Source organism: Gorilla gorilla, chromosome 2 (genome assembly GCF_029281585.2).
Source record: "Gorilla gorilla gorilla isolate KB3781 chromosome 2, NHGRI_mGorGor1-v2.1_pri, whole genome shotgun sequence".
Taxonomy (NCBI): domain Eukaryota; kingdom Metazoa; phylum Chordata; class Mammalia; order Primates; family Hominidae; genus Gorilla; species Gorilla gorilla.
The window spans coordinates 13,734,340-13,748,431 of NC_086017.1; positions in this window are offsets into that span (position 1 = coordinate 13,734,340).

Here is a 14,092-nt window from a genome sequence, read left to right on the forward strand (position 1 = left end):
TTGCCAGGGGCTCTCAGGACTTTGGCCACAGACTGAAAGCTACACTGTCAGCTTCCCTTCTTTTGAGATTTTGGGACTCGGACTGAGCCACTACTGGCTTCCTTACTCCTCAACTTGCAAACGGCCTGTCATGGGACTTCATCTTGTGATTGTGTGAGTCAATTCTCCTTAATAAACTCCTTCATTTATACATATATTCTTTAGTTCTGTCCCTCTAGAGAACCCTAATAGAATCATCTTGCTGAATTGACCTCTTTGTCATTATACAGTGACCTTCTTTGTATCTTCTTACAGTTTTTAATCTTGAAATCTATTTTGTCTTATATAAGCATAGCAACTCCTACTCCTTTGATTTCCATTGGCACGGAATATCATTTTCCATCCCTTTTGTAGTCTATATGTGTCTTTATAGGTGAAGTGTGTTTCTTGTATGCAACAGACCAATAGGTATTGTTTTTTTTCACCCATTCAGCCAGTCTATGACTTTTGATTGGAAAATTTAGTCCATTTACCTTCAATGTTATTATTGACAAGAACTTACTCCTGCCATTTGATTATTTGTCTTCTGTTTGTTTTGTGCTGTTCTCTTCCTTCTTTCTTTCATTCCTGATTTTGTGAAGATGATTTTCTCTAATAATATGATTTAGTTCCTTGCCTTTTATTTTTTGTGTATTTGTTGTATGTTTTTTGGTTTGAGGCTACCATGAGGTTTGCAAATACTATTTTATAATCCACTTTTAACCTGAAAACAACTTAACAGTATTTGCATAAACAAACAAGAAAAAGAAAACTAATAAAACTTGCTTTAACTTTGTCCTCCCACATTTTAACTTTTTATTGTTTCTATTTATATCTTGTTATACTGACTGTGTCTTAAAAAGTTGTTGAGTTGTTATTTTTGATTGGTTCATTGTTTAGTCTTTCTACTTGGGACAAGTATAGTTTACATGCCACAATTACAATGTTATAATATTCTGTATTTTTCTTTGTACTTACTATTATCAGTAAGTTTTATACCTTCAGGTGATTATCTATTACTCATTACTATCCTTTTCTATTTGATTGAAGTACTCCCTTTGGCATTTCTTGTAGGATGGTTGTGGTATTAATGAACTCTCTCAACTTTTGTTTGTCAGGGAAAAACATTTCTTTCTCCTTCATGTTTGAAGGACATTTTTGCCAGATATACTAATCTGGGGTTAAAGGTTTTTTCCCTTCAGCATTTTGAATACGTCATGCCACTCTCTCCTGGCCTGTAAGGTTTCCACTGAAAAGTTTGCTGCCAGACATATTGGAGCTCCATAGTATTTTGTTTCTTTCTCTTGCTGCTTTTAGAATGCTTTCTTTATCCTTGACCTTTGGGAGTTTCATTATAAAATGCCTCGATGTACTCTTGTTTGGGTTAAATCTGCTTGCTGTTTAACCTTCTTGTACCGGGATATTGATATTTTCCTCTAAGTTTGGAAAGTTCTCATTATTATCCTTTTGAATAAACTTTCTACCCCTATCTTTTTCTCTAACTCCTCTTTAAGGCCAATAACTGTTAGATTTTCCCTTTTGAGGCTATTTTCTAGATCCTGTAGGTGTGCTTCATTGTTTTTTATTCTTTTCTTTTGTCTTTTCTGACTGTGTATTTCAATTAGTCTGTCTTCAAGCTCACTAATTTTCTTCTGCTTGATTAACTCCACTATTCAAGGACTCTGATGCATTCCTCAGTATGCCAATTGCATTTTTCAACTCCAGAATTTCTGCTTGATTCTTTTAAATTATTTCAACATCTTTGTTAAATTTATCTGATAGAATTCTGAAGTCCTTCTCTGTGTTATCTTGAATTTCTCTGAGTTTCTTTAACATGGGTATTTTGAATTCTCTACCTGAAATGTCACATAACTCTGTTTCTCCAGGACTGGTCCCTCGTGCCTTATTGAGTTCATTTGGTGTGTCATGTTTTCCTAGATGGTGTTGATGCTAGTAGATGTTCTCCGCTGTCTGGGCATTGAAGAGCTCAGTATTTATTGTGGTATTCACTATCTGGGCTTATTTGTAGCTGTCCTTCCTTGGAAGGCTTTCCAGATATTTGAAAGAACATGGATGTTGTGATCTAAGTTGTTTCTGCTTTCAGGGGCACCCTAAGTCTAGTAACACTGTGGTTCTTAAAAGATGTCTTAAAACTTAATAAGAAAACATACTCACAAAAACCTGACCTTAAAATGTACAAAAGACCTGAACAGAGACCTCTCCAGAGAAGATATACGGATGGCAAATAAACATATGAGAGATGCTCACCATCATATATTATTAGGTTATTGCAAATTAAAACAACAGTGAGATACTACCACATATCTAACAGAATGGCCAAAATCCAAAACACTGACAATGCTAAATACTCATGAGCATGTGGAACAACAAGAACTCTCATTCATTGCTTGTAGTAATACAAAAGGTACAGCCACTTTGGAAGACAATCTGTCAGTGTCTTTCAAAACTAAACACACTCTCAAATATAACAACATGGATGAACCTGAAGGACATTTTGCTAAGTGAAATAAACCAGATACAGAAAGACAAATACTGCATTAATTCATTCATATTTGAAATCTAAAAAGGCTGAACTCATAGAAGTGGAGAGTCAAATGATGATTACTAGAGGCTAGGAGGCTGAGGGAGGAAATGGGAGATGGTGATCAAAGAGTACAAAGTTTCAGACAGACAGGAACAATAAGTTTTGAGATCTATTGCACGGCAGGGTGACTACAGTCAATAATAATGTACAGTATATTTCTAAATAACTAAAAGTAAATTTCAAATGCTTCAACATAAAAAATGGTAGGTAAGTGACATGATCGCTATGCTGATTAGCTTGATGTAATCATTTTACACTGTATAAATCTATCAAAACATCACATTGGAATCCACAAATGCATATAATTACAATTTGTCAATTAAAAGTAATATCATTAAAATGTTTAAAAACTAAATACACTTTTATGATACAATCTAGCAATCACGATCTTTAGCATTTATCCAAGTAAGTTGAAAACTTACGTGCACACAAAAACCTGAACATGGATATTTATAGCAGCTTTATTCACAATTGCCAGCAACAAAAACGTCCTTCAATGGGTAAATGGATAAATTGTAGTAGATACAGATAATGAGATGTTACTCACTAATAAAAACAATAAGCTATCAAGCTAATGAAAAGATATTGAGGAAACGTAAATGCATATTACTAAGTGAAAAATGCCAATCTGAAAAGGATACATACTGTATGATTCCAACTGTATGACATTCTGGAAAAAGCAAAACTATGGGGACAGTAAAAAGATCACTGGTTGCCAGGATTTAGGAGGGAGGGAGGAATGAATAGGTGATAGGTGGAGCATGGAAAATTTTTTTTTTTTTTTTTGAGACAGGGTCTTGCTCTATCACCCACACTGGAGTGCAGTGGTGCAATGTGGACTCACTGCAAACTCCACCTTTCGAGTTCAAGTGATTCTCCAGGCTCAGGCTCCTGAATAGCTGAAAATGCAGGCGTCCACCACCACACCCAGCTAATTTTTGTATTTTTATAGTAGAGGTAGGGTTTCACCATGTTGGCCAGGCTGGTCTCAAACTCCTGACCTTAAGTGATCCACCCACCTTGGCCTGCTAAAGTGCTGGGATTACAGGCATGAGCCACCATGCCCAGCTGAGCACAGATAATTTGTAGGACACTGAAAATACTCTGTATGATAGACTAATGGTGGATACATGCCATCAGATATTTATCCAAACTTTTAGAATGTACAACACTAAAAGTGAACCCTAATGTATACTATAACCTTTGGGTGATAATATGTCAATATAGGTTCATCAACTGCAACAAATGTACCACTCTGGTACAGGATATTGATAATGGTGAAGGCTATGTATGTGGGAGTAGAGGCAGAGTAGATGGGAAATCTATAACCTTCCTTTCAATTTAGTGGTGAAATTAGAATTGAGCTAAAAACTAAAGCTTACTTTTAAAAAATCACTGAGACATATTAAAGACAAAGTAATTAAATGGAAAGCTATACAATGTTTGTGAACTATTAATAGAAAACTCAATATTGTAAAAATGACAATTATCCCTATTGCATTAGCATCATGCAATATGCTGATTGCAATGATGATCAGCATCATCACAATCAAAATTCTAGCTAGTATTTTAAAAATATAAATTGATAGGCTACTTGTAAAATGTATATACAAATGCAAAAGGCCATGAATATCCAAGAATAACCTGAAAAAGAATAAAGCTGGAGGACTTATGCTACCGGACATGAAAACATATTCAAAACTATAATAATTAAAATAGAATGTTTTGCCTAAGGATAGACAAATATATAAATGGAATACAATCAAAACTGTCTCACACATATATGGCCACTTAATTTAACTGTAATCTAAATATAAAAGTAATACCACAAATTTCTAGGAGATAGGAAAATATTGTTATGACTTGAGTAGACAAAGATTTTTTAAGCAGGACAGTAGGCACTAACCATAATGAGAAGGACTGATGAACTGGACTACAGTTGACCTTTGACTAACAAGGGTTTGAGCTATGCAGGCCCATTTATATGCAGAGTTTTTCAATAAATGTAGTGGAAAATTTTTTGGAGATTTGCCACAATTTGAAAAAACTCACACATGGACCATGTAGTGTAGTCCAAAAATATATTTTTAAAAAAGAAACAGTTACGTATGTCATGAATGCACAAAATATATGTAGATACCAATGTTTTATCATTTAATACTATAAAATATATACAAATCTATTATAAAAAGTTAAAATTTAACAAAACTTTGGCATACAAACACAAGACCTTACATGGCAATATTCACAGTTGAGAGAAATGTAAACAAACATAAAGATACAGTATTAAATCATAAATGCATAAAATTAACTGTATTCCATACTGTACTACTGTAACCATTTTGTAGCTACCTCCTGTTGCTGTTCTGCTGAGCTCAAGTGTTGCACGTATCTACTTAAAACACAATGTGATGCTAATCATCTCTGCTTGAGCAGTTCCTCTCTCCAGTAAATTGTTTATTGCAATAAAAATTCCTTAGGTATATTTCCCCGTGTCTAGCGCCATACCATAAACCTAGAATAACACCAAAAGGACCCATATGAAATGCCACTAGTGATGCTGGAAGTGCTCCCAAAAAGCAGAGAAAAAGTCACGACATTCCAATAAAAAGTTGAATTGTTTGATATGTACCATAGAATGAGGTCTGCAGCTGTAGTTGCCCACCATGTCAGATAAACAATTCATCTTGTAAACAGACAATGTAAACTTAAGATATTGAGCAATATTACACAGTACTAAAAATGCATTCTCTCTTCCTCATGATTTTTTAAATAACATTTTTCTCTAGCTTACTTTATCATAAGAATACATTATATAATACATATAGCATAAAAATGTGTGTTAATCAACTGTTTATCGGTAAGGTTTTCAGTCAACAATTGGCTATTCATAGTTAAGTTTTTGAGTCGTCAAAAGTTAAACACTTTTTTTTTTTTTTTTTTGAGACGGAATTTTGCTCTTGTCACCCAGGCTGGAGTGCAATGGCGCAATCTCGGCTCACCGCAACCGGTGCCTCCTGGGTTCAGTTGACTCTCCTGCCTCAGCCTCCCAAGTAGCTGGGATTACAGGCACGTGAGACCACGCCCAGCTAATTTTTTGTATTTTTAGTAGAAATGGGGTTTCACCATGTTAGCCAGGCTGGTCTTGAACTCCTGACCTCAGGTGATCCACCCACGTCGGCCTCCCAAAGTGCTGGGATTACAGGCATAAGCCACCGCGCTGGGCCAAACACGTATTTTTCACCTCATGGAGGTAAAAACCCCCATGTTGTTCAAGGGTCAATTGTACATTAAAATTAAGCACTTCTGTTCACCAAAAGAGATATTTAAAAGGCAAGCCAAAGAGTAGAAAAAGTTCTTTGCAGTATATGTATAATTTGTATAGATATATTTTAAAATCCTACAAAATAATAATAAGAAGAAGGTAACTCAATAGAAAAAAATATGGGCACAAAACTTCAACAAGCACTTTCCAAAAGAGGATATTCTGAACGGCTGATAAATGTTTGAAAAGGTGCTCAACTTTATTAATTTTCAAGGAAATGCAAATTAACACCACCATAAAACACTGCTGTGTAACTACCAGAATGGCAGTATTTATAAAATAAATGCTATTGTGTATATATAAGGTACATAACATGATGCTATAAGATATATAGTAAAATGGTTTCTGTAGTGGAACAAATTAACATATCCATCATCGGCCAGGCATGGTGGCTCACGCCTGTAATCCCAGTACTTTGGGAGGCCGAGGCAGGCAGATCACCTGAGGTCGGGAGTTCAAGATCAGCCTGATCGACATGGTGAAACCCTGTCTCTACTAAAAATACAAAAAATTAGCCAAATGTGGTGGCAGGCACCTGTAGTCCCAGCTACTCGGGAGGCTGAGGAAGGAGAATAGCTTGAACCCAGGAGGTGGAGGTTGCAGTCAGCCGAGATTGTGCCATTACACTCCTGCCTAGGTGACAGAGCAAGACTCTGTCTTTAAAAAAAATATGATGATAATAATAATTTGCTGGGTGTGGTGGCAGGCGCTTGGAGTCCCACCTACTTGGGAGGCTGAGCTGAGGCAGGAGAATTACTTTAATCCGGGAGGCAGAGGTCGCAGTGAGCTGAGACTGCGCCACTGCACTCCAACCTGAGTGACAACAGCAAAACTCTGTAAAAAAACAAAAAAACAAAAAAAACAAAAAAAAAAACAAAAAACAACAACAACCAAAAAAAACCAGCATAGTTACTCAGCTATAATCTCATTTAGCAAAAGTGTTGAATACGATACACTACGATCAACCATATTCCTCGTGTTTTACAGTGGATCTTTTGACTTGTTAATCCATCATATTTATTATTTTGCATCCTTTGACCTACATCTCCCCATTTCTCCTCCCAACCCCAAACCTGGTAACTACTGTTTTATTTTCCATCTCTATATGTTTGACCTTCCCGTGTCACCCCACCCACCCAGGAGATTCCACATATAAGTGAGAATATGACATATTTTTCTTTCCATGTCTGGCTTATTTCACTTAGCATAACATCCTCTAGGTCTGTCCATGTTGTGGCAAATAGCAGAATCTTATCCTTTTTTAAAACTGAATTCTTTATCATTCATCCATTGATGGATACTTAGGTTGTTTCTGTATCTTGGCTATTGTGAATAGTGCCGCAATGAACTTGGGAGTGCACATATCTTTACAAGATGGTGATTTCATTTCCTTTGGGTAAATACCTGGAAGAGGATTGCTGGATCATAAGGTAGTTCTCTTATTAATTCCTTTAAGAACCTCCATACTGTTTCCACAATGGTTGTACCCATCTACATTCCCACCAACAGTATACAAGGGATCCCTTTTCTCCAGACCTTCAGAATGGCAATATTTAAAGGATTAACAATACAAAATGTTGATGAAATTGGGGAAAAACTATAATTTTCATATTTCTGCTAGGAATAAAAATGTGGAAAGTTGTTCAGCAGTATTTACAAACACTGGACATATATATGTATACACTTTATGACCCAATAATTTTACTTCCAGGTATTTATCAAACAGAAATACATATATCTATTTGTACATCAAAAGGCATGTGCAGGATGTTCAGAGTAGCACTATCTATATAGCCAAATGACAAAATGCCCATGAATAATAGAATAAATTATGATGTGTTCATACCATGGACTACTACACAGCAATGAGAATGAACAAGCCACAATCACTTGCAACAATATGGATAGATCTCACAAATACAACATTAAATGAAGAAAATCATTCATAAAATTGTACCTAATATATGATTCCATTAATGTATTGGTCAAAACCAGGAAAAACTAATTAATGATGATAGAAGTCAGGAGAATAGCTGATTCTGGGCATGGTAAGGGAGAGGCATGGCTGAAGACTGGTAGGGCACATTAGAAGGTTTTCAAGGGTTGATTCTGTTTTATTCCGATCTGCATAGTGCTGAAATAGGCATGTTCAGTTTGTGAAAATTCACTGGCTATATGCTTGCACTTTTTAAAATACGTACATTACTTTTGTGCATATGTTACCTGTGATTACCACAAATAAAGATTCTACACAAATACACATCTGCACAAATATTTGCATAAAGACAGAAAATAATTCTAAACACTATACTGAATTCACAACTAAAATTTAAAAAAACTTGTCAAATTAACCAGATCCATGATATAAATAAGTGAACAACACTATAAAAGATGCCTTTAGAAGATTCCTTTTATGTCTGTGTATTATAAACTCTCCATCTTATGATTCATCCCTGGTTTCTTGAATACAATCATTAAAATAGTTGTCAGCTCTTATAGACCTGAAGCAGTGTGATCAACTTTCCGAAGGTATAGGAAAGAGAAATGAAAAGAGCCAAAGGCTCTTTCCATTTTGAAAACATAGGCTTTGGGTATAAAAAACAAAAGTAATACTTGGCTTAGATTGGTATCTATGTTAACTTAATTACAAACTGATCTTTTATTGTTTTTAATTAAATGCTATTGTTTTCAATTTTTTACTAAAACATGTATTATTAAATAAGGGAGACTCCCAAAGATACCTACTCTAAAATGCTCTAAGAATGAAAATAATTGGTCTTTATTTACAAATGAATCTTTTAAAATAAAATAATAAGTGACTATTAGGAGATCTGTGATCTTTTCTCATCTCTATCACTATGCACATTTATAGATGATGAAACTGATGAAAAAAGGTAAATGACACACCTTAAGCAAATCATTTACCTTTTTTTGGTCAGTTTCATCATCTATAAAATGTAAGAATTGGATAAGTTCTCATTCGGCCTTAGCATTCTATGTATAAAGCAAATGTATATGAAGCTAAACTTTGTAAGACAGTAGATTATCCTAGCTAATATTAACTCTTGCGTAAAATACACAGAAACATTCTGTTCATTAATTGTCCTTAAATACGTATCATTCATAACTTTGAAGTCATTATAATTACTAATTTATGATGCCAATTTACTGATATAAATTTTGAAAGTATCTCTTCTTTCTTATAATAATTAAGATAATTAATCTTAAGATTAACAAGTGGTTGCTTTATAGCTAGAATGTACAATTGTTCTACAATTTTAGTATTCCAACTCTGTCTGAAAGATTGTATGAAGTTATAGAGTCTCTTTTTCCATTGCATTTTTGGAAAGACACAACACAAATAATATTCCCAGAGGAATACTGGGTTTCTCATATCTCTGATAAGATTGATAAGAAATCTGGTAGTACACTTGGTAAGAAACAGAATGGTAGAAGGAAAAAAATCAATGATGCATCCAGAAGACAGCACTTTTCTAGGAAATGCTATGTTATTTTCAAACATGTCCCCAAATCTGTACAAGTTATTGTCAGAAACCGTCTATCTTTGTAACAAGTGGCAACATAAAAGGAACCTGTTAGTGTTCCAGTTTGGAGATCACCAAGGTGAGAGAATTCAAGGTGGAAGTCACATGAAGGACAACCTGTATCAAAAGTAAGCAAAATGTCTCAGAAGGATGTTCTGACTCACTGTGATCTTTCTTGATAAACACATAGAATAATGGATTCGTTACTCAGTTTTCTCTCTAGTTAGAATATTTATGTTAATGTATTGGGCTGTGCTCCCCCAAGGATATAGAGAACAATATTAGATAATTAAGCAAGAACGAGATGCTAAAGAAACTGAAATAATATGACTACCCACACTTTTCAGCTCAAAATATTTCTGGTGTTAAGATTAGAATGACCTACAAAAGATTCCCATAGAATAAAAAATTTATAACTGAAAATATCTGTGGCAAATATCCAGATAAGGAAAGTGCCTTGCTCAAGGTCAAAGCTACTTAGTAACAGGAATAGAACCTGCTACTAATAACAGGCACTGCTTAGTAGTTTTGACCTCCAAGTAGTCAGTGGGCAATAGACAAATAGACAAAAGAGATACATCTAGTTTTCAGGTACTCAAGAGACTTTCTTCATATTATTATATATGGGTTAGCAAGGTCCCATCACAAACCTTCATAATAAACAAGGGATTAACATATATGAATGTGTGTGTATATTTGTATATATACATATATATGTTAACATATATATATATATATATTCCATTACACATAGTAACATGTTTCCCAATTCACTCTCTGTCTGTGCCCTTCCTCCAACTGTAATCTTAGCAAACCACAATCCATAAAAAGCTGAGTAGGGGCCATTATCAAGAGAGGCAAAAGAGACGAGATTTGGTATCTCTTTTCAAGATCTAAGCATCTTGACTTGCAGAGGACTGACTTTGTTTGCTATAGTGCACTATCCAGTTAGGACTGAAAAATATTCCCAGAAGAATCCTAGGTAATTCTAACTTCTCTAGGTCAGATTTATCACTGAGACTCATTACATGGCTTTCACAATGCCCAAAGACATCATTATAGATAACCTCCAAATTACATAAATCTTGCATAGCAAAGAGAGGGTAGATAAAGAATCCCAGCTGTAACTGAATTATTAAATCCTAATCACAAAAGGAGACTATAAAGACTGTTTTATAACAGAAAGGTCTGTAGGAAACTATGCTACTGATTTTAAAAAACTAAGATATCACCAAGATACGGGAGCATATTGAGGGGAACGAAGAGGAAACAGAAGCCTACCAAAGCAGGCTTGGAATGTCTGCCCGGCCAGACCACTGGATCTTAAGCTAGTTGCCCATTAGAGCTCACCTCCATGCTTTTTGAATATTCCCTTTTACATCCACCCAGAAGAATTCATTTTCTCACTCTTAATCTAGTGCTCTTGACATTTTACTTTGCTCCTTTCCTTTCATCCTTTCAAGATTAATATTAGTCAAAGTTATATTGTTCTACTAAAAATTTTAAAAATGCAAATAATTAGGTGGAAAATATGTAATTAAGAATACTTTTCCTTGAATTTTCCTGATAATTGCTTCAATAATTTCCTTCACAAAAAACATGAGCTTCATCTTAGTAAAACTATATCTTGTTATTAAATCACATACTGTAACCCAGAGTACAGTGGACTCTCTAAAATTCAATCTGAATCTTCCAAACATTTTGGCAAATGAAATCACCACAATTCAAGCTAGTTTAAGCAAAATAAGGTAAAACAGTACCTCAAAATAAGGTAAAATAGTGGTGCAAGTAGCCAGGCATACCATCCATGGGTATGTCTGGTTATAGCCACAGACAGATCCAGGGCACCAGCAAGAGTATCAGGACACAGTATTTTTCCATTGTATGGCTCTGCCACCACAGTAATTATCAGGAAGGCTCTATCTCTAGTGTGGCAAATATGAGCAACAGAAGCTCCCCACTTAAATTCTCCCAGCTTAGCAACCCTAGTGAAGAGAAAGAACCTCTTTCCGAAGCTCCAGCAAAATATGGCAGGACTTATACTCACTGACCATAACATGGTTTGGGTCATACACCCATCCCTGACAAAGCATGTGAGTTTTCTCTTTGGACAAGCCTGGGTTTCAGACCCTGTGGAGTTAGAAGGTAGACTCAAGGCCATCTGAACTATATATACTAATTGGAAGGGAGGAATAGTTTCCTCTTGTACAAAAACCTGGTTCTCTTACCAGAAAAAGAGAGAATGGATTCTGGTCACAAGGACAAGAAACAGAAGGTTCACTACCAGAACACATACTCTAGAAAATACAAAAGTACCTCATGAAAGCATATGTTGCCATGGAATATTCCCAAAGATAGTATTTTACAAAGATGTCAACATATGGATGATCATTATGGATGAACAATATAACTCTTGGTGCCTTACAGACAAAGACATCTTCTGAAAGACTATGAACTTTATATGCCAACTTGAAAATTATAAAATGTTATTGCCTTTTTAATGGTAGGCCAAAAAACTAGGCAATCAGAAAAAATTCAAATGTTACTTCATAATTATAAAACTTTTTAATTTTAAAAATTCGTCAAAGTTAAAATAATTTATACATTTGGCCATTTTTTTAAAAAAATGAACAGGTTTATATGGTTTCAGTGCTGTACTTAAATGACATCCATAGTTATTTTTAATTGCTATTTACAGGAATCTTGATCTCCTTGTAAAATCTGTTACTATAGTAATCTCAGCAAATAATTAGCTCCTCAGGGAAAATCCAACTCTTCATAACTTCTAGTTGAAACAAAAAAAATAGCCTTTAGCTCTTCTTCCTTAAATAATGATACGTTTATTACTTATACATTGCTGCCCACTACGTTTGTAAAATAAAACTAAATTTTTTTCTTAGAAATGCTTTCAGACATTGTATCCACCTCTTCAAGATATTTAAAGATAAGAAAATTTATTTTAACTGTTAACAGGTTTAGAAAAATTAATACACCATGGAGTCTATAGCCTTACAAATTATTTTTAAATGATTATTTTCTGTTCTTTGTTTTCTGTTCTTTTTTCTCCCATTTCACAATCCCCTGTGGCTAGAAACAGACAACAAATTAAGTACAATGAACATTCTTTCTGCTTACTAGGGACAAGTGACTATTTTTTTTTCTTTTTCTTTTTTCTTTTTTGAGATGGAGTCTCATTCTGTCACCCAGGCTGGAGTGCAGTGGCACAATCTTGGCTCAATGCAACCTCCACCTGCTGGGTTCAAGCGATTCTCCTGCCTCAGCATCCCTACTAGCTGAGATTACAGGCATGCACCACCACGTTCAGCTAATTTTTGTACTTTTAGTAGAGACAGAGTTTCACCATGTTGGCCAGGCTGAGGGTCTCGAACTCCTGACCTCAAGTGATCCAACCACCTCAGCCTCCCAAAGTGCTGGGATTATGGGTGTGAGCCACTGCGCCCAGCCTGACAAGTGACTATTTTCAAGCTAAGTAAATTAAATGTATCTCTAAATAGCTCATAAATAATAATGTTAAGTGTAAATACTTAACTCTAATGTATATATGTTTTATTGTTTATATATATATATAGTGTTTAATTCTAAAAGGAATTTAAAGCAACTTCGAAGATGTCAAAGTAAAATAAACAAGATGAAGCAAAAGGCAAAGAGAGTATAAAAGCAAGCTAAAACCAAGAATGAGGTTTGTACTCAGTAAGCATTCCATGAAGTCCACTTACTAATAGTGGATGTTAACCTAGGTACTTTAGTTTCAAAGTCCCTCAAGTGAACAATATAGGTTATTCCAATACAAAATAAAATACTGAATAGCAAAAGAGAGTCCTACATTGTATCTGAAGTATGTCTGTAAACATTAGAACCTAGCAAACCGAGCATAATATGTATACATATACATAGACATACATATACAGAGAGATGCAAAATTCTTAAAGCTTGCATTTATCCTGAGTTTACTACTTTATTGATTCTGATATACTCAAGCCAGAATGATTTTATATTGTCCTAATACAGACCTATTTTCAATATGTGCTAATGCTATAGTTTGAGTAGGCTAAAATGATTTGTTCTAAATAGTCATTTTTACATGATAGGGCCAAGCAAAGTTAAAATTAGAGGTTGGATGCACCAGAAATAACAGAGAGAGCAGGCCAGGCTTAGATCCAAAGAAGCAGAGTCCTGGAAGCCCAAGGCTTATTGACTGATGGATGGAGAATACAAGGAAGCAATGGGTACAAAAAAAAAATGGCAGGTGCATAAAGTTACTGCTAAGAGAGAAAATAGAGAATTGGGAGCACATGGTAAAGAACAAAGGAAAGGTAAAGAAAGAAAGATAAGAACAGAAAAATTGTAACATAGCATATGAGTGAATTACTTCTTAGAAGCCTAGTAGGACTTGCTCCAGTTTTTTTTCTTGATAACCCACTGTTATCACTCACAGATTCAAAATTAATTCTCTTGCCTTTCTGCAAATAGCCTAAAACGTATTCATTATTTTTTTACAACAGAGTTATCATAATCAGCAACATCCAAAGAAACAAGACCTGAAAATCAAGCACAGGCTATAATCCTGGCTATCTGGTT